General features: G+C 29.8%; 1 protein-coding gene across 3 annotated transcripts in view; it reads left to right on the top strand.

The window, feature by feature from the left end:
- LOC125067158 (homeotic protein antennapedia-like) overlaps positions 1-22,069 on the top strand; it is a 162,931-nt gene that overhangs the window by 120,893 nt on the left and 19,969 nt on the right. The window contains exon 1 of one of the 3 annotated variants that reach the window (XM_047675549.1): positions 2,960-3,681. The exons of the other annotated variants lie outside the window; for them this stretch is intronic. The gene's annotated coding sequence lies outside the window, so the exon portion shown is untranslated. Of the gene's footprint in view, positions 1-2,959; positions 3,682-22,069 lie in introns of those variants that run through there. 3 annotated transcript variants of the gene reach the window in all.

Here is a 22,069-nt window from a genome sequence, read left to right as displayed (position 1 = left end):
CTCCTACGAGTTAATTAGAAAAAGCCTCGTAAATCATTTCATCCAAAAGTCTTAAGCTATGTAACGCCGCGAGGTTTCTGAGGAATTACAATAGAAATATTTCTGTCCTTATCCCGTATTGACTCTTAACGAAAGTCGGAAAGAGAAAGCTCTGTTCGCGCATACTGCCGAAAAACGAGCCCATAATTTGCCTGCACGAAAATTTGATAATAAATCATAATAGTTTTAGACAGAGCGAGGGTAAAAAAATGAACCAAATTGGAAAGTGAATTGTAAGGCACGGCGAGGTTAGCCTGTTATTAGAGCAATTATGTTATTATGTTTGCCGTATCTAATCCGAAAAAACTAAATTGGAGTCGGCCGCTGCCGGCGAATGCTCGATAGGTTCAATCATTTCTACTTGTGGGTCGCACGAAATTCGTTGCGGAAGCAATAAGAAACACGAAAATTCCGACTAAATTGTACAATAATATATAGCTAGCTGACGCAAAAGTGAATATTTCGATGAACAAAAACTGGGGTAAGGTTATATTGAAGTCCCGTTTCGCCATGGTCCATAGTTGGGACAAATTAAAAAGGGTGCTCCGATGCGTACACATTACAAAGTTCACGTTTTAAAACCCCTAGCCCTTTAATATCCCTCACTTAAGTCATATTTCATCCGATATGACCGTAATTGAAGCAATGTGTTCAGAGTTCATTAAAATAAAACACTTATGTATTATAGAAAAAAGTTCATATTAGTTTGTTGATGTGCGGGTTGATAAGAGATATGGCATGAATATTGAACAATTGCCTCTTTCACAATTTGTATCTTCAGCATACATTGAAAACAGGTTTATTCGTGTAACTTACGAGCACGTTTTGTCTTTTTATTTAAAAACGCGTCCTATTGTATTAACAAAATATCAAATATGAATACCAAATAAGGGTAGGGACAAAAGAAAAACTGCCATCTTTTTAATTTATGCGTAAACGAGTACATGAAAAAGTAATAATAGGTGCGTGTTTGGTAAATATATTAATGTAATAACTCTCTCAGGGCATTTAAAAGTTACGGGGGTCTATTTTCAGAAATTTCACGGTAGATATATCATTTCGGTGTCGTGGAAAATTGGTAACATCTTCATCGTTATTGTGAAGTGGTTACGGTTTTTAATGTTCATGACGGTTTTGTGAAGATGGGTTAATTCAGTTCACAATAATAATTGAGCTGTCTGACCACTGACAATTAAAAATTTATCATTATATTTATTTACTCCTATAGATATGTTACATACATAGTATAGTATGTTGGCTTTACAGATAAAACACTATTTAAAAATATTCTCCCTGTTCTCGTAATACGTAATGTTGTTTTTAATAAGTAGACGATAAAAATGCAATAAATTAATTTTTATTAATTTTATTCATCTTTTGTTTATGAAACGAATAAAGTCCATTCAACCTATTTCTACGTTTTTATCATATTAATTAATTGTTGTCTTAAATAATTGTACGGTATTTTAATATTTTATCAAATTTATTATTATTGCCATCCGACCGTTTAGAGCGTCGTTTTGATGTATATTTTTATGACGTACGATTTGTAACATTGTTGCGAGCCTTTGAAAATAAATCGCGCGCCAAAATGGCGCTATGATTTAAGATCATCAGTCATCATCATAGTAATCATAGTATCGTATTAAATGATTGATCGCTATGATTACTACTTCAAGATAAATGTATTGCATTGTAAGTCCAGGAGCAACATAAAAATCTCACAGAATAATAGTAAAATTTAATGCCATACAATTCTTCATCTACAAATTGTAGCCGTATCAATGCTACGTCAAATATAAAAAGATATAGAGCCCCTGCGTCACATTTTATGACTCCAATGAACTTGACCATAAATATAGGTATCTCCTCCGCTGCACTGACCCACTTATCAGCTTGGATCACTCTTGACCGTGTCTCCATATCAGAGCGAATGAACTAAACACACAGCAGGTCACACGATAACAAGTGACAACGACTTTTTGAATTATATTTTTCCTGTAAACATACGACAAATGTTCAATGATGTCGTTTGAATAATCGAAAACTGTTCTGATTGGTTGAAAATTTGATACTAATGTGATTTTTTCCGTTTGTTACAGGTAAGCTGGAACAGCCCGCATTTACACCGTTCACATAATCTACGGTTGGCTGACGGAAACGAATTCGAAATTTAAATTACCATTTACCTTAGTGATCGTTTGTTTTGTCACGTGGCTGCCACCCGATAAACAGTTCAATCGTGATTTACATAAAGTCGTATTTCAATTTCGCACGTATATCGTACAGAGCTTCGAATAGGTATGCACATGTGTTGGCGACAGCTGAAATCAAAGGAAAGTTCTCTCGTAGCTTTTTTATAATAAATGTTTTGCATATAAGATTATTAATTGACGATATACAAAATAATGTCAATTAACGATGCTTATGTCACATTAACTATTTCTTATACGTATCATAATTATTATAAACTCGAAAATAAATCTATTCTTTCAACGAATGTCAAATCAGATTTGTACCGACGTAATTGATGGGCTGTATCTATATTATCTTAACTAAATAATCGTTTTTGTTTAATAAAGTTCTTATGAATATTAAATAAGAAATCATTCATTTGATTGCAATCAAGTAAGCAAAAACGTATCTCCTTATAACGTTTCCCGCCCATCCGTAGCGCAACGCTGCATGCGTTCACACGCATTCGGATAATCTTTCATGTGATCGGCCACATAGGCGCGTGTACCGTCACTTATAACCAGCCATTTTGTAAAACCGATACAGTTCACATTCCCTTTTGCAGTTGAGCATCATTTCGTCTGGCCGCGTTAAAAGCACGCTGCATGTTCGCACTCCCACCCGCCACAACACAAACGCCTAGCATGTATGAATCATGAAACTGTCCGTGTGTGGGTGCCCGTACGTTCGCGCTCGGCTGGAGACTGTCAGTGTGTTTGTGTCCCGCGTTGCACGCGCGCGCGTCTGTGTGCGTACCCACTCATGGCAGCGGACTATGACGGCTCGTAGATTTGACAGCTAGCTCAATGCGGGTTCAGACGTTCATTATACACCGACCGATGTAATATCGTGAAATTGTTGACAGTTTATTTACGTGCGAAAAGGACAGTGGTGCCGTGTGAAGTTTAGCCAAAAATTCCGTTGTGATATATTTAATTGCAAGTTTTCGCGCGAACTTGAACTTGACTTCCGCCAAGTCCAGTTTCCCGATTGATATGTGACATGCCCGTTTCAAGTATTTATTTATCATGTTCGCAATTAGATGCGCTTCGTTGAAAATCGTTCTAAGGGGCAACGGAATGAATAAAATATCGCTAGCGGTTTGGTGGTCCCAACTAGACGGAATGGTAACTCTATTTGAGGAGTTGAAAAAATAAATTGGACACTAATGAGACGAGTTGGAGTACGCCGATTAATTATGACAAGAATGAGGTGATATTCGAAATTATCGTTAATTTTCGAATAATAGTGATGTGAAGATAGAAAACATTAATCTTAAGAACCAGTGCGAGTTTCGTTTTTGACATTTTATTACGTAGTAGTTAGCAATTTCATTTATTTTATTTTATTTAATATACTAGTTTTGGATAACCGTTCCTTTCAATGGATTAAGTGGATTATTAATTGGTGAGTTATAATATAAGCTAACATAGATAGTTTCAGGAAAATATATAATAGTTACTTAATAACACGCAACCTTTAAATTAAAATAAAAAATGCATCATTAAAAAATACAGTACAGTACATATAAGTGAATTGATATTATACTAATTACACATTAAATAATCGTTTTGAATATGTTCAAACAGAAGTATTTATGCTAACAAGACGTTAATAATTTATAACCGATTTATCAGAATAAACTTACAGCAATAAATTATCGATTTAAATGTACATAATGATTTATATTAAACAGAAAAAATAAGTGAATATATGCAAAATACAAAACAGCTGTAACGATGTCGGCTTTCTTGTACATTGTGGATGCCAAAACGAATACAGACATTAATATAAATAGGCATAAATATTGTTTCCTTCATACGTCACCGTTTCTGAGCAGGTATATTAAGGGTGCAACGTCATTTATCAAACAGATCACCTTACACGAAACAAAAAAAATCAAACGAAATAGAGTTGTCTATGGTAGTTTTAGCGACGCCCCAAAATGGCTGTTAATCATTTTTTTATAAATATAAAAAACTGAGATCTCTTAAGATTGACATAAGGATTGACTTTTAAAATGGCGTTGATTATGTGCGATCATTTTAAATATTTATGGATTAAATTTTAAAAAGATATATTCAAATCGACTTTAGTCGATCTATTTTAGAAATAATTCTTTTTATTTGTAGACTATAGGTTACAATTTATGTAAATTATATATAAAAACAAACAATGCAAAATGCATTACACTTATTGCAACGTCGGCCAAGCAAGACGCACTAATGTGTACGTTTATAACGTACTAATAAGTCACTGTAATAGATAGATAAATATTATTAAAACGGTTTTAGTATTATAACAAGTAGCAGTTACCATCGTTATAGAAATATACCATCAAGCGTGTTAAATTATCATATTCCGTAGAAGCGTCGGCTATTTAATCTATAATATAATGCATTCAAAAAATAAGGCAGACAATCTTAACTTTTTAGAGAAAATACTTATCTGTATTGTTGCTGTTATTTACGTTTATATACAAAATTGATTTATTTATCTTTCTGGAATAACCTATGAGTTGTGTTAAAAAAAATTTGGATCGACTGATAAGAGTTAGGGAATAGACGAAAATACTTATGTTAATTTTTATTATTCTTATATAAATTTGTAGCAAAAAAACATTAAAATTTATTATTTATTTCTTATTATACTTATGGATAAAATTGTAGTGAATGTAGGTGACAAAAGTATTTTTATTCAATATAAACACCAAGAAAAAAAAAAAATATATTTCCATAAAAGAACCCTTCCAATTACTTAAAATAGAGATTAATAATAGATAAAATTTTATTAAAATTCATATTAGTACTACTTCGTGTTACAAAATAAAAACATTTAAATTATGTTAGGTACCTGTTATGAATAATCACCTGTTATTTTTCTGTCAAAACGAAGTTAAACTACGGTTAAAAATTAAAATGTATTGTTTCAAATTGCGAACATCCTATATATTAATAGTGTTGATTTAAATAAATAGGTGTGACAATAAATATCATTAAAGTAAAAACGAAATTGTAGCACGTTTAAATTCGACTCTATTATACCCATTGTTCTAATAGACTAGTTTAGGAACCACGAATGTTGACAATCACATATTTGAAACATTTTTGAGATAAGAAATCTTTTTTATTAAAGTTTAACACAATATTCGTTTGTTTGTTGTTACATTATAAACGTATTTTTTATATTCATTCAATCCTTGAAAGTCATAATCAATTACCATTACTTCTATTAATTTTATTAGTAAAAATGTAAACGAATTCATTATAATGATAAAAAAAAAACTATGTGACACATTAAATATATCGATTAATCACAATTGATAAGAATCGATTTAATTAAACTCTATATCGATATTTGCATATCTTACTAATATATTCAATATAAAAATAGGGCAACGCTGTTTGTCGCGTTCGTTGTTAAAGAAATTCAGTCCGACAACATATACATGTAATTCAAACTAGGTGGTATTCGAGTGGCTATTATAGTAACGGTCTCTTTCACCGCTATCTTATGCTGACCATCGGTGAACTGCTTTTTTAAACTGCCTTAATAAAGTGTACAACATGTAAGATTTTAATGTTCACACTGAGATTTGGTTGATGCGATAATGCAGCGTGACTGCGCGCACGACTTTCTATGAAACTAGAGAAATCACGGCTTTTTCTTAATACAAATTTTGTATGCCCTTTATAATATTGTTGCGTAACCAAAGAAAGTTCTTTATAACTTGGATTTAGAACTGTTTACGGCCTTATTTACATAATGATGTATACGACTTTAGACTACTAATTGCAATATAAAAGTTAACCGTCAAACGACTCCTCCATTTTACTAATAAATCATTAGGTTTTAAATTAGAATTGAAATATTGTAGACAATTATTCAATATAACAATTTGCCTTATCAAAATTTGTCATGTATCGTTTTTCATTAGATATGCCATCACCTTTAAGGCCTGCTTTATCGTAACAGCGAGAGGGGTATTATAATAATTTATAAAATGTAAATATTAAAACGCAAGGAGTATTTATAGCATTGATCGTGATAAAGCTATTTGTTGCGTTTCTAAATGTCATCGCAGTTCTTGTTGTAAACGTCAATTTGTATTCTCTATCGGAAACTTGTCAGAACGTCCCTATCATTGATAAACTTCTAAAGTATATTGTATTGTTCTAGAAATAATAAATTGTAAAACAATGTAAACGTTTTACTGACGAGAATTTAATAAACAATAAATAAAAATGTAAAGTCTCAGTACCATACTTTATTTCCAATTAAGAGTTTAGAAGCTTAAATAATACCAGTGATACCTACCTCCTATGGTAGTTAAACGAAATGACTATTTTGAAAGTTGCATAATTTCATAAAATTGAAGAACGTTTTTTGTGTTATTCATGAAATAAAGGAACAAATTTTTAACCTTGAAATGTCATTAAAACCTCGAACCAGACTAGGATGAATAAAATATTTCATTTACCCACTTTGATTTATTGAAGAGATTATTTAAAAAAAATATATAATGACAGATAAAATAGATTATATTTACCTGGTAATAAAATTAAAAATGATTCCTTCTCATTGTTAAGTTGTATCTATTTAGACACATTCGACCTCTATTAGAAACGCGATAAGGCCGTGACAGTTTTTTATTATAACAATTATCACTCCATTATTTAATTAAACCCTGTTTAATATATTTATTAATTTATAATAAGGAATATTACTGAAACAGTATTACATTAGAATTGATAATTTACAGCTTAATCTGTGTACAACAAAGCAATAACTAAAATAAAGGAGATATTATGTATATCGGAAATGTCGATATGTTATTTGAATATTCCCTGACATTTATTGATAAGCGCGGGGATCTGTTAAACATGGTGCGTTAACGGTCACAGGTTCGATCTCTAAATATTTTCATGTGTCATGTTGAACTCGCAGAGTTGTGTCGGTCTTAACATCAGCAAAGATCTTCTTCGTAGATGTAGTTAAAATTAAGGGGTTTATAACGTATTTGGGTAGTATTTTCATAATTCAGTTGCTTAGCGATAATACATAGACAAACAAATGCTTATTAATAATAGACAAACATACAATTAAAAATAAAGATTCGTTAAATATTTTTTAATTATTCCTTTTACCGCCAATTCGCCGAACCATGTGACCTTAAATATTATTCGCCTCGTGGTTTCAATTGCACTGGTTCACTTAAGTTTCAAATCGAATTATAGTAAAATAAAGTACTGTAGATGTTGAGTGGTAAAATAACCTGATTAGTGGGTGGTACCTACCTAGTCAAGTTTGCACATAGCCCATAAGTAATATGTATATTCTAGAACTTAATACTTGACACAGATTACGTATTCCATAATATCAAAATGTTTATATAATTTCAAGAGTTTATTTAATTCACTATGTTGCAATGTCAAAATCTTAAAGTAAGACACAACTAACCAAAAATACTGAAATTATACGTGTAATAGCTTTCAAATTAAAGCGAATTTTAAGGTGAAGTTTTTTGAACTGTCAAAAAGTACATGTTAACATTCTTATGAACAAAGTGCGTACTCCAGTACGGTGATCCCGCACGGGTTGAATCCAACACCGCAACGTGTGTATCCAGCACATATTTTTCCACAATTTAATTCGACATGTGCCTCTTTACATGCGAGATGAATTATAATAAGTACATTTTTACTCAGTGGTACTATAATATATTCTATCCACTGGGCGATATATTTTTTTTAAGTTTAACTTATTCTTTTAAAGAAACACAATATTAAATATAAATTGTACACAAATTAAAATCTTCGTTTAATTTCCCGTCAACATCGTCGCCGCTAAACGCTTGAATGCAATGATTACGCCCACGTATCATTAATTTAATATCATTTGTTCGTGTCATCGGCTCCGGCTATCGTATTTCATTAAATATTTTAATTAACTCTATATTATACATTGTCAAATTTAAGTTTTTTTTTTTTTAGATTTATCGGAATGGCGCAGTCGTGACATTTTATTATTACAAACAGTTTTTGTTCCTCTTTAAAAACGTTAATATATCATCATGGAGTGACTGAATCTATTTTTATATTCTAAGTATATTTTAAATGATTCCATAGATAGCTCAAAAAAAGCGGATTTCGTTTATTTATAACTATTTTAATTTGTTAAAAGTATAGTATAGTTAGGGATTGCGACATCTAAACACATACATACATAAATATAATTGAAAAATAAAATAATAACTCATTTCCTAACATACCACAAAAGCCAGCGACAAATTCTTTCAGTAGGCAAAGTTAATACATAATGCATAAACAAAAAGCGAACATCGGAAACACGTGTAGCTTAGCACAAGTTACATTGTTATCGATTAAAAAAAAACGAATTGCGAAGATAAATTGCTAAATAAAGATAATGCGTTGATTTCAAGTTTGACATGCGAAGTCGGTAAAATTAATGTGCATTATAGACCCGTAACGCCCGCTCGTTTGTAAAACGAATTTGTAAAATTATCGGACCGTCCGAATATCAATTTTAGTTCGATGTATCGATATTATGGTAAGTCATTTTATTATGAAACACTTACATGCAGGTATACATTTTTTTTATTTATTGTCTTATAAATTTATTGTTTTATCTTTATTGTAATGGCTGCTATCAAACATATTTGATGCTTTCATTATGTTAATTAGTGATTACTTCTCTGCTATGAAAATGAAGAGGTGTTTATTTGTGTTGTGACCGTCTGTATGTGTAATTGTTCTTATGCCGAATGTCTATTTATCACAAATAATCCAAAATCTCAAACTGTTTAAAAAAAAAACGAAACCCACACAAAGCGAACCAAACAATGGTTATTAAAAACATATTTAAAATATTTAGATCCTAGAGACGTGACTAAGATCGATCTCAATAATAAATCTATCAAATATTTCCATCAATAATTGCTATAAATAGTTGAAGTATATAACATAGCAGCCGTATCAGGCGTCGAAGTAATTCATCGATGTCCGGATGTAAAATGTATCTTGTCAAACAAGCGAGGCGACTGCTAACACTTTAATGTAGGTCAGTGTATCGAAACAGTGTTAACGGATTAAAAAGCTAAGAATGCGGTCTTAGGAAAACTTGCGTGTGAAAATACCCTTAGGACTTAACCGGACTTGCGGTTCATAGTTACTTAAGCTTGTATAAAAATTAACTTAAAGAAGTCTTACCATTTGATTGTAAAAATAGTTGTTGCTACATAAACATTAATTATTAAAATAATTTATAATATAGATAAAAAAAAGTTCATTATAACTATAATCAATCTGTTTAATAATATTCTGTCTAACTGTAAATATAAAGAACACAGATAACAAAAAAAAATAATAAATGGCGATGGTGGTCTTACATTATATACAAAAAAAATCTGGCATATAGTATTTAAAAATAATTTGATTCCTTATTCAAAATCAACGCAAACGGAATCGTGGACACAGCGGCTACATTAAGATTAATTATCTGTTGGTATTAATTAAATCATAAGCTTTAATCGCAGATGTGGTTCTGGCTTAATAATATGTATGGTAAACGATGTTACATGGCAATATCATTAATTCGAAAGTAAAAAATATACTTACGTGATTAAATAAACTAGTGTATAATTAAACTAAAGCGATTTAAAAATATGTTCATTTTCAAATTGATGTTCGTTAATAAATCGATTAAAATCTAAAAGAAAATTAAATAAAAAAATATACTTCTGGCTCCTTGTGAGGTTTGGAGCTTATTCCACCACACTACTCCAAAGCGGGTTAATGGGTGTGCATGTAGAAATACTATCTCACACATGCAGGTTTCCTCGAGACGTTTTCATTCGCCGCCCAGAAAGCAATGGATTATAAACACATTGAGCAATGAATAAATAATGGTGCTTGCCCAATTCAGTTGGCTGTAACCCGCAATCTTCGTTTAAGATACAATATTTCCAACCACTGAGCTATCTCAGCGCTTTCCTACTTTAAAAGATAACAGTAAAATATATATACTTTAAATAATAACAGCGTACGTTTAGACACTCACAATTAACGGTACTTAATACATAGGTATTAAATTTCAAATTAAACATCTTACAGAATCGATGGTGGCGATAAAAAACAATCCCAAATTACATATGAGCAATGTTCGCTCCCGCCGGCTATTGTGTTATAAATTAAAATCCCACTGTTATTTTAAAATACGTCCGTATAATAACAATACACGAAACATCCGAAACGCTAAATGCGCTGAAACAATTTAAAGCGTTTAAATTTGTATTGACTACTTAATTTATTCTTAAAAAAAATATGAGACCTTCAGGGTACGGGAGTACGCGTTTTTTTTTTTAATCCTTCATTTGGTATAAACTTGTTTAAATATATCTATTTTTATTTGTGATAATTGTTACTTTTGTTTTGTTGCTTCGTGTGTTTAGTATTATTTTTGTAAAGCGATAAATTAATTTCGCTTATTTTTAACTAACATTAATATATATACTTACTTGTTCTTATCCGCTCCCTTTTAGGAGTAAATTTGGATTTTAATATTGTCGTTAGAGACGAAATGAGATTACGAAATCATCCAATCGATTTCGTAATCTCATTCAAAAAGTTTAACATTAAAAAAGAACGATGCATCAATGTTGCGAACAAACTAAATTGTAATCAAATAATATTAGTAAGATTATATTGAGTTGACTTTAGTTTGTTAAATTAACTTCGAAAAATAAAATGAATGATATTAATAAATACATTACATATGTAATGGAATCTCACGAATGCAACAATATTTAAGACTGGATAGTGCGTGTGCTTAAGACTGGATTCTGGCGCTGGTATCTGCTATTGAAGTGTAGTTCGCCAAAATAAACAGATTACTTGTATTAATGCATCTGAATACTAATATTAGTGAATCGACTACAACGACAAATAACTCTAGGCTAGAATTAAATAAATATTTAATAGTTTTAACGGGACTTCATTATGATAAATTTGTAGGTAAACAATCGATGATTGTGATTTTGTTATAATTAATTATTATTACACTAAAATGAATTGCGTCAACACATTAATTAATTCAACAGTCTGGTACGGAGTACGGACGCTTTGATACTAAAAGTTTTGAAACAAAAATCTAAAGTTCTCAAATAAGTACTTACAGAAAATTTCCCAAAAGAAAAAATATATCTATATTTATTAATAAGTCACAGTGTCTGCTCCTGCAGTGAATTTATAAAATTTTTCGTAAGTTTAGTTTTTTGTAAAAAAATTAACGTTTAGATACGTTCCTAATATCTTTTGTATTTTATATAAAATTTGTTCTCTAAGCTTTTAAATTGAGGAAAATTTTAATAAAATGCCAATATTGTAAGAAATTTTAAACACGTTCTATTATTTATAAATGTTCAAAACTTATAAATAAAACCTAGGTACATATAGGACAATGGATTATATTTCATAAAATTTACTAACAAAATAATATATTAATAAGGTTTGTCTTACTCATCATTTAAATTAATCTTTATCTATTTCGGGATCTATTTAGTCCTGAAACTTAAATTTACATTAATAGTAGGTACATTGCTAACCGTCCTAATTAGTTTTTAAATATCAATTCTACGCTAAAATTTAAACCAATCACAATAATAAAAACACTGTAATCGTTACACAAGGTTTACGTAAATATCGAATTTATTAAGGTGACATATTCACTAATAGGTACTTAATTTAATCACCGTAATTCATATTTGTCCTTACAGAATACGTTAACAGATGTTATAATAAATTTTAGCGCATACAAAATTGTTTAAATCGATTATCATTAATCGGGTTCTGAAGCTATACCGTAATGAGATGATTCGATCCACTTTGCGCTCTCTGCCACCTATAATGTAAAATACTTTTTTGACTTATTTACATACTGACCATGTATAAAATTAATGACAGTTTGTGTTGTAATTAACACATTAGTGTTCTTTATTTAAAATTGTCACGTCAATAGCTTTTTTTTTATTTTTAATAAATGCCTTTGAATAGATTTTTAATTTCTTGTGATAGTTTATTTGAGTCGATTCTAGCAATTGAATTTGGAACGTGTTCTATATAGCGGATGGAAGAAAAATTTCGCATTCATTTTAGGAGCTGGTGACACGTATAGTTATGTCAGAATTGTCAATGGAAACTTCCGTTCAGCCACGGTTATCTTTCAATAGTTAATCGACACTGCTTCACAATGATATCTGCTTGTGTTGTTGTTGTTGTTGTTTCTGATTGTAATTATATATTATGTTGTATGTATACAATCTATTTGATGAATATCAATGCTGAAAATATCGATAATTCAATATTACTGTCTGTCTGTCTGTACGTTGTATCTTGAACTCCAACGACAACTATTAAAAGGAGAGCAAAGCCGCAGGCGACTACTAGTTCTATACATATTACAGTATCCAGATACACCAGTACTTGACATGCTTGATAGTCACAGATAAACATTGATAATTTTGTACAGCGTGTATATGTCTTAGTTATAATATACAATTTATAATACAGCCATCTTATAAATTGTATCACAGACTACACCGCCGGATGAGTTCATCCGGAGACGGTCACATAACATATACTCGAAAAAGATATACGCAGTTACGCACACTTTAAAAGGTTTAATTAAATTTAGTTCATGAATTTTGCAATCAACTAATAAAGTAATCTTCCAATTCGTCCAAAAAGTACTTCATTTTGGCAAAAGATCGCTTGCAAAAATACATTGCTAAAAATTGAACCATATAAACGTACTAGTGTTTGATTTATTAGTGAACACTCTTTCAAGACTAACCCACCCAAACTATACCTTCATACAAATTAATGCAACATGATCTAAAATCATAAATATCAATCGTTCAATCCATTCGGTATACGTGACAGATGTTTTGCTTTGTGTGTGTTGTACACATATAAAGATTTAAGAAATTATCAACTCACGTCCAAAGAAGTTACACTTCTTTAATTATTAGTTCGTTTCAAATTACAATTCTACTATTTGTATCATATGGATTATGTCATTATTGTATAAATTTACCTAGTCATGTTTGATTATTGTAAAATACACCGTTCATTACAATACTATCGTCAATACCAGTCGCCTCCTTTCCCGCTGTTTCAGCTGAGCAAATACGTCTGATAAGTGTAATTTATTTACCGAATTATTAAACACTTAACTACGAATATACTATATGTCTAATCGATGATACAAATTACCATTTTTATACAATTAACAGACACTTTACAATAAAGAACATTGTTGGGACAATTTATAAACATTGTTTGTTCGATATTTAGATTGATTTATCTCTTTCTTACACTTTTGTTTTGACATTTGAAAGAAGAGGATGGAGTTAACGTTAATCAACTCTAGCAAATTTTATACATTGAGTCGCATTTATACTAAGATCACCTGGACGCAGTTTGTCACTCTATCAATTGATGACTATTCCATTGAAGTCCTTCGAGTAGGTACTTTTTAAATATTAAACATTCAAGTTTAATTCTGTAACGTTACATATGTAAACGTACTCACATTCGATCTTGAAATTTGACTACCTGTTTTGAAGAAGTTTGTAATTATTCATTTTATTATTTATTATCGTATATCAATATTGAGTTAAAGCTTATACATTTGAGGGAAAAAGAGAGGTGTTTGTATTTGTGAATTATTTGGGGAGAATACTTACTTTGAATTCGAAATATATTTTATGAATACATCTATGTAATTTAATTGACGAAATAGCTAAGAACTAAAGTAAATTGATCATACAAAAATGGTTCTCCGAGCCTAGTATGATAAAGTATATTTTGATTATTACTCTAAACTTCTTCATTAAATACTTCAAACAGTAATTAGTTGTCGATATTTAAAAATTACTTATTTTTTTTTCAAAAATCGGATCTATTACAATAATTTCAAAATGTGGCTCATTATATCTCCATTGCTATGAAATTGATATGTATTTTATATGCTAATTAACTAATTTATTTAAAATGATAACACGTGCTTATAAATGAATGTTCATTTCCAGTTTAGTTTTCTCTTAATTATAATAAAAACGCATAAAAACTGTAATAACATCTTTATACGAAATCTATTATAAAAACTTATCAATTAAAAAGGAAAATATAGGTATATTATTTGAATATAGTGCATTTTAATCAATAAATTAATGTTGTATTTTATATAAATACGAGCAATTTATATTTTGAAATAATAAATATATATTTGATATTTAATTTAAAAAACGTACAAATAAATACAGACAATTCCAAAAAAATCGATCTTCGATATTTAATTCTAAAAACGGCACATCACTTTAGGAGAGTGGTGAACACAGTTAAAAATGTATATCGATTAAAAATGATATCAACCAAAAAGGTTTTATTAGTCGGATAAGATTTAAAATGCTGATAGCATTCTGAATAAAATTGTAATTATAGTCGATATAAAAATTATAATCATAATGATTTACAAGATTGTGTTGTGATTAATATTGATTGACGTTAAATTTATTGCCCGTGATTTGCAAAATAAAACAAAGAATTACGAATGATTATGCATAAATTGTTATTTTTTTTAATTCCATAACCAACCGCCAACTAGCAATAGGCGTAGTGATGTGCCTCGCGAGGTGTTCCCGCGATAACTGCGCCGTGTCACGCGACGAGCTCCGCCCATCCTCACGCACTGACTGACTTTGTTTTACTTTTATGAATTATGAATTACTATAACCGTGTTGTTAATACTCGGAATAAAAATATTTATACATAACGGTCGATCAAGTTTTTTATATTTTAAGTCTTAAAGTATACCTAATGGATCAATATTATTACCATCTATAAAATATTTACCTTCAAATATTCGATAGTGGAAACAGTAATCTACCTTGTTCTGAAAAATGAGTGATAAATAACTTCATCAGCAATAAAGACGAAGATGCATTCCCTACTCGAAACATAATCGTGTTTAATAAACAACGCTTGTAACAATAATAATCAGATGTTGCGATCCAAACGCGTCAATATTACTCAAACATCTAATAGAGTCCAAGTGCAGAGCGCTAGCACTCGTTCTTGATAAACGGCGGCCATCACTGAGCGGCACGGCCTATTATGAGAGCGTGACGTCACCGCCCCGCCCCCCACCTCCCGCTTCAATCAAACCGGGAACCCTCGTCATGCCCCCACCCCACGTTCCGGTTTACTGACTCCGCATTTTTTCTCATAATAATAACGTCGAAAAAATCGCACAAAAAATCTCGACAGACGCGGCGATTCTCATTCCGTCCCATCCCTACCGTGTCGTTCGTCTTTTTGCCAGTCGTGCAGCATGGAATTCCAAAATTGAATTTAGAATAAGCTGTGCGTCCAAAAAGTTTTCAAAGTTGCAAATGTAGAGCCAAAACGATTTTATTTGCACAAGTACAAACCTTAATATTTATTTAAATAAATTATTTTTAATATTATTACAGTAAAATACAATTTAAGTGCAAAACGAAATGCAGATTATGTCTAAGAAATAATCATGTAGGGTAGAGATTATTAATTGCTTTCCTTAAATCGTTAATGAACCATTTATATACTCCATCCATTTATATATTAATATAATTAATACATATCCACGATTAAGTACGCTTCAAATTACTTTTTTTGAATGGAATCCAACTTTGAAATAGAACGATACACAGCCAAATTTTTTTCTCTTAACTTACCTTGATGATTAAATAAAGAAAAATTATATTTTAAATCAATTGGTACATGTTCAAATAACAGAGAACATATCATTATGACTTCATTATGTAATTAATCTTGTACCATTTTACATTCTTGTTTGAAAATCACATTTCAAATAAAATTTGCGATTCCAATAGGAATTTAATTCTCGAAACATGTTGTAATAGTTACTTTTAAAATCTTATTGGAATAATGTTATCGAACATAGAATATACTTTTTCTGACAAATGTGGTGTTAACTTTTAAATAAAATATTTTCGCTCAAATTAAATAGTGATAATTATTATGTATTATTTTATGAATATAATTTTAAATACTTTTTAAATTTATTTATAATTAAACCAGATATGCCACCTATTATTGAAAGGCTACCAATAAAAACTTATTTCCTATTCGGCAACAGATGTCGCTAGTGTGTAAATTTTGTAAACTTTAAAGTTGTTTGAAGTAGTTTGTTTAACTTTTAACAGATGGTGCTGTCACGTGTTATTTTACGCGTAACAACAGATAGTAAAAAAGCATTTAAAAAATATTATAGTTTTTTCACAAATTCAAAATAGACAATTTACTATATATTTTTGATAGTATACATATAAATAAAAAATAAAATAATATGGAAACATAGTAAGTTAAATAAAAAAGAAATTTGATGATAATTTTTTTTTATATATATTTAATGAAAGGACATTTATTAAGAAGATGTAAAACATTTTCCTTGGGTTACTAAAATCCCTCTAAATCATTTTAAAATTATTTTCTTGAATTTTTTTATTAAATCACAAACGATGCACCAAATACTGATTTTTGAGTTACTAGCTAGCTTGTGGCCCGATATCCAAAGTAGTACATATGTAGATAGATAGATGTCGCTATACAACTAGTTTTTACTTTAACTAATAGATGGCGCTAAATCTTATTTATATTTTGAAAGCATAAATAAATATTTGTATTCTTGTTAAAGAATAATTTATTTCTATTTAGCTACAGTTATTATTATATATTTACTTATTTCAAAGGGATTTGTTAATACTTTTATAATGACACCTCAAATGTAACAAACAATATAATTGTATTAAGTATAAAAATATTAAAGTATCAAATACTTATTATGCCAGTCGGAAAGTATATTTTTAATGACACAAATAACCGACTTATGAGCGAAGTTAATATGTAGAAATCACCAAACGGCTGCGTTGATGTAAACATAACATAATAACTAGTCGTTTAAAAATATAATGCAATAATTCATAGCACGTGCCAACTTAACATCTAAGCACTAACCAGTATAGATCTAGCAATTGTGGTCCACCACTATTGTCTAAGTACGCCTACAAAGTTCGCAATATGCAATTACAAAGGTATCTTGCGATAAATCAACTCGCACGATATAACAATTAGCTGGCACGAGAGCAATGTTAATTAAACAGCAATAATACGGCGACAACAGCTCAGCTTACTTCGAAACTAAGTAATGAAAACTGAATTTACTGAAGTTTAAGTCCAATTTCAAACGGTTTTTTATAGGTTTGGTAACTCGGAAATGTTCCAAGTTTTAGGATGTAAATAAGTGTAAACATTATTTTAAAAGTATATCTTATTTTAGTTTAGTGTTTTAAAATGAACTATAGTATAGTAATAAACTTACATCTTTTGAGATTGAATGATATTTTTAAGTTGGATTTAGTATCTTAATTTTAATAAAAAATACTGTAGGTACCATTAGTTGTTGACTCTTTCAACGGTTGCAAGAAAATTATAAACGTTTTTGAAAACTTTTCGGTTATATAAAAAGAGGAATCAATTACTTAATCTTATATCGTAGACAATTTTATTTATACACTTATTACGTTCACATTAAATATAAAAATATGCTGAAAGGGACTATAAATCAAAACTAATAATCCAGTTGAATCCAGTTAAATATGCATTAGTGAAAAACTGTAAATACATAAACAAAAACGAAACAGTTCAATGACTTTTTATTCACTATTTATTAGAATTATATATTTTTTTATACCTTTTGACGAGCTTGAGTGTTATCGAAACATTCAATAAATATATGGTTCTCGTCTATTGTTCAATAATAATTTCGAGCTATTCTGTGTGAACACTAATATATTTAAATTGAAAAGAAAAATGTGAAAAGAGCAGAATGTTAATGGATAATGAATTTGAAAAACTGGCAAATTAATTATAGATAATTAATTTCTAATATCGCTCAACCCTTCAAAGATCATTATGCTCCATGACCGTTCAGGAATGCGAGACATTTTGATTGCGCGGCCCGTAATTGATTGCGTTCGCTTTGATTAACAGATTCCCCACTACCTGGTGTTGTATACTATAACTGATATGGATATCGAAATAAAACAAGAATCTGTTTATATATTATGTCACTGCAAAAAGTTTAAAATATTTTTATCTCAGTATAAAATGTTGCTAAACTAGTTTTTCATTAGGAAGTAAGAGAATTTATTGATTACAGGATTATGTATATTTGGATGAATCTTTGGTCGTATTTTGAGACAAGAGTATATAACATTTCTCTATATAAATATTTTATATATTATTATGAAATATTCAAATAATATTTTTAATATAAGTACATATTATAAGAAGAGTAGAGTGAGTGCTATAAAATAAGATCACGGTGTGAGATATGGAGTGCCTTATTAAGGTAATAAGTGAAGATACGTGGAGGGATCAATAGTATTGGGAGAGATTAACACATTACTCCGACTTAAAATAAAAGACGAGCGAATCAAGATAACTTTTTTTTTTGCACCGATTGAAAAATTTATACAAAATGTAAACACACAAAGCCCCATTAAAACCTCCTTACAACGAACATCATAATAACGTAAACATTGTCACGTGTACATGACAATTCCGTTAACCTCATGAAAAATTATGAATCCTATGTGGAACGCAACTTGTATGATTAAATTCAGAAGTTGGGTCCCGTAATTAGCGGTACATCGCATTTCACTCAAGCTCGTTCTGCCCCGGATTTACTCTGGGGGGTAGTTTACAACTGGCTTTTTGATTTAAGGAAAAATTCCTTTTTATGTCAACCGTACAGGTGGGCTCGTTAAATTTTGAAGACCATCACAACGCTATATGGGGCAATTGTATTTTTTATTTTTATAATATGAAAAGTTCGTTTGATGTTTGCTATGTTATATGGATATCTATGGGTGAGCCATATAAAATCAACTTAATGTAGTAATTATGATATTATTATTTAATAATTATACTTGTACTTGTGTATTGAATAGCTGAAAATAATGACTTGTACCTAATTAATGAATTTTAAAACAACATATGCAAAATTATGGCATAAGTAATGACGTAGGTACGTACTACATACACACCCGATTCTACTTCACTTCTTCCTGTTTTTGGACAGCCTACATTTACTAAAATAAAAAAATAAATTATTTATATTATTGCAGAACTTGTGACAGTTTCATTAAAAAGTTTTAACGTTTCAATGTATTTGAAATTGTGGTATTTCATCATTCTATTTTTTAATATTATTTCCAATTTTTTTTCTTGACATGATATATAAATTTTTTTTTCTTAAAACTATCCGTTTGTCTATTCATAAGTGATATTATCAGTCCTCTGTCAATATAAAGTTAAATAATAAAAATCGCTCATAAAACATTTAATTAAAAGTAATCTGATTCATATTTGTCCTGATGAATTTATACTCAAACAAATATAGGTCTTTAAACAAATGCCGTAATTAGTAGCAGATCTAAAGAAACAACTTTAAGATTAATACGTACCGGGTTTAGTAATTAATGAATGTCTCATAGATACGCCTCTATTCCTTCGCAATGTTTCGATGTCCTTTCGAAGTAGCTCAAATACTTTTCAATATAGTTTTCACGTGACTGTTGCTGTTTCAAAGGCTTTAAATTAGTTATGAATTTTTAAAACAGTGATGTATATGTTTTTTTTTGTTTAGTTCATTGTGGTTGTTGTTGATTAATCTTGTAGTTACCTTACACCGGTCAATACAAATCTTCTAAGAATTTCCTATGTTTAGCAAACGAAAAGATTTTTATAAAAATATAAATTATTTACGTAAAATATATTTAAAGATTTATGCATAATATTTATTTAATGAGAAGTTTATTAATTAATAAAATAATATACGTCAATTTCATAGGCAAATATAAATGATTCAATTTAAAAAAAAAAACTATCTAGAGACCTAGCTACGAACTAGGTTTATTAATATAACCTCTTTCTTCCGCTTTCATGTCTGTACGTCAAAAATAAATCAAAAACACTTAACGGTCCCACAATAGCGCTCTAATTGACAAATAGTGGAAATGATAAATACAAGCGCTGAGAATTACCTAAAATACCTTCTTTGATCGTCATTTGATTAACAGCTACCGACCGACGAACGAGAAATGGCATTAATATTCTTTTTAATTCGGTCCACACTATATTACGTACAAAGAACAAATGTTGTTTTGGAAATGACATCGAATAACGTTCAATACTTAAAACGCAAATTCTTTGAATACAATAATTGTGATTTTTTTTTTTATTGTTATTATTACATGTGAATATTTTTTTTTATTAGGCTATAGTTTTTGCGTATCACTTCTAATATCCAGTGTTCTATGAGTTAGATAATGTATTTTAGTATGATTTATGTAATATTAGCACTTTAAATATGTGAGCTGTATCGTGGTTTTCGCGGTAACGCGTAGCAACCGAATGATATACCAATATGTAATTTTTCAATTATAACAGCATAGTTATTTATTACCTCTATCAGATATACCGGAGGCCATTGGACATTTATTTAACGTCCGACGAGACATCTATTTCGCGATGTTAACACTTCGTTTGATGATTCTCATTAGATTCGATGTTCATTTTTTTCGTTTTAATAAATCCGTTTCATTTATCTTAAAAAATAAGTTCCGCTACAATTTCAATTAATTTCAAGTAACAAAGTCTATATAATAAATTGCACATTTCGTCAAATAATTAATAAACATCGTCGGATTTGTGAAATGAACGTAAATACAATATTATATTTTCATTAAATCACTACAAAGAAATGTATTCAAGTATCAAACACGTAAACATTCTTACAAAACATACGAGTTATTTATTTTTATGTTTAAAAAAGATACTGAGCTTGAAAACACTACAACCTTTGACTCCTTCCAGGAAGACAACATTTTTCCATAAACTTAGTAGCAAACTAATTACCTCTCATGTTGTATATAAACACCGTAAACAAATTATTAGCATACGAATGTGATCCTTAAAGTAATCGTCGTAGAGATCAAATTATCGTATAGCCGTATAGGTCAGCGTGGACGTATCAAAAGGGCATGAGAACGCCTTGCTCTAAGTCTGACTCAGAACCAGTCGTGAAATAAATCAAACCGGCATACTCGGTTATCAAATTATCAAAAGCACGTGAGTCTGTTAATTTCCTCGTCGGTCAGTTTAAAGACATGTTCCTTGAACCGGGTCTCGCTCCGAGATTTTATCGTAAACTCGTAATTGCAGACTAGAAACATTAGCTCATATACGTTAAAGATTAAAAAAATAGATTAGCAATCGAGTAACTAATACAGTTTAGGGTTAGTGTTAACCTGTACTTAATTCGTAATCGTTTAATTTTCATTATTAATAAATCATTAATTATTTTGACGAACAAGCAATAAATTTCTTTCAAAGCGTTACATAAGAATTAAAAATTAGATTAATACATTTCTTTATTCAAATTCAAAACATAAACTGTTTTAAAATTCATAGATTTAATTAAATTTTTAATCATGGTTTGTACTTAAGTATGGTTTGAATCTTAGCAGGCTCCACATGAGTCCACTTAATTATTCATCTCTAAAGTAGGCTTTCGTGTTCTATTGATAATTCAATCGAGTCAATTACAAGTCTATATTTATATAAGAATATAAATATTTTCACGAAACTAA

Source organism: Vanessa atalanta, chromosome 11 (assembly GCF_905147765.1).
Source record: "Vanessa atalanta chromosome 11, ilVanAtal1.2, whole genome shotgun sequence".
Classification (NCBI taxonomy): domain Eukaryota; kingdom Metazoa; phylum Arthropoda; class Insecta; order Lepidoptera; family Nymphalidae; genus Vanessa; species Vanessa atalanta.
The sequence above is the reverse complement of the archived record's forward strand: the minus strand, read 5'-3'. Positions and strand labels throughout refer to the sequence as shown.